At 46.7% G+C, this 793-nt stretch overlaps 1 protein-coding gene across 1 annotated transcript in view; it reads left to right on the top strand.

Annotated features, from left to right (window-relative positions):
- Positions 1-793, top strand: part of LOC113940335 (elongation factor 1-delta-like) — a 9,150-nt gene that overhangs the window by 171 nt on the left and 8,186 nt on the right. The window lies entirely within an intron of this gene.

Below are 793 nucleotides of genomic sequence, written 5' to 3'. Positions count from 1 at the left end.
TACCTTGGGATGGGGAGTGTCCAATGCCTTTTTCCAAGGGTTTTTTGGGAAGCTTTTTGCCTTCCCTGGAGCCACAGGGATGTTTTTCCAGGGATTTTTTTCCCCCCACAATTCCAAAGGTTTTTTCCCCATGGATTGACAGGGAATTTTTTTTGGCTATTCCTGCTGGCACTGGAGACGGGAATAATAAAAACTGGGAAGCTCTGGATGAATCCTGGGAGTCGATTTTTAGGGATGAAAAAACCTCTTGGAAGAGTTCAACTATTCCAAGCTTCCCAGGGAAGTTTTCCCTGGGATTTGAAGGATTCCTGGAGATCCTGCAGCAGTTTCCCAACCCTTTTCCCCATGGAAAAATATCCCCACCCTCCTTAAAACCTTCCCAAGGTTTTCCCACCTGGATGTATCCAGGCTTATCCCTGTTTTCTTTGCCTGCTTCTCCCGGGATTTGGGGCTTGGGAGGAGTTTTCCAGGCTCAGGTCGGGCCTGGGAGGTCGGAATTTTGGGAAGAGGCAAGGAGTGAACAGAACAGGGAATTTCTGGGAAGGGGATCTTTAAATCCAGGGGAAGTTCTGGCAGCAGGAAAACAGGGAAAAAAAAAAATTCCTTGTGTGCTGGAATTTTGGGTCTGGATACAAGACCTGAGTACAGGGAATTTTATGGAAAAGAACTGCCTGAGTTTGGATTTTTAAGGAATACTGGAGTCATGCCAACCTTTTCTAAGGAATTCTGGAGTCATTCCAACCCTTTGGCAGCTTTCCAAGGTTTCCAGGCAGGAGCAGAGGGAAAAAATTCC

The sequence above is a fragment of the Corapipo altera genome, unplaced genomic scaffold (assembly GCF_003945725.1).
Source record: "Corapipo altera isolate COAL_440 unplaced genomic scaffold, ASM394572v1 60553, whole genome shotgun sequence".
In the NCBI taxonomy this organism is placed as follows: domain Eukaryota; kingdom Metazoa; phylum Chordata; class Aves; order Passeriformes; family Pipridae; genus Corapipo; species Corapipo altera.
Note: the sequence above shows the minus strand (reverse complement) of the source record. Positions and strands in the feature narration are given on the sequence as shown.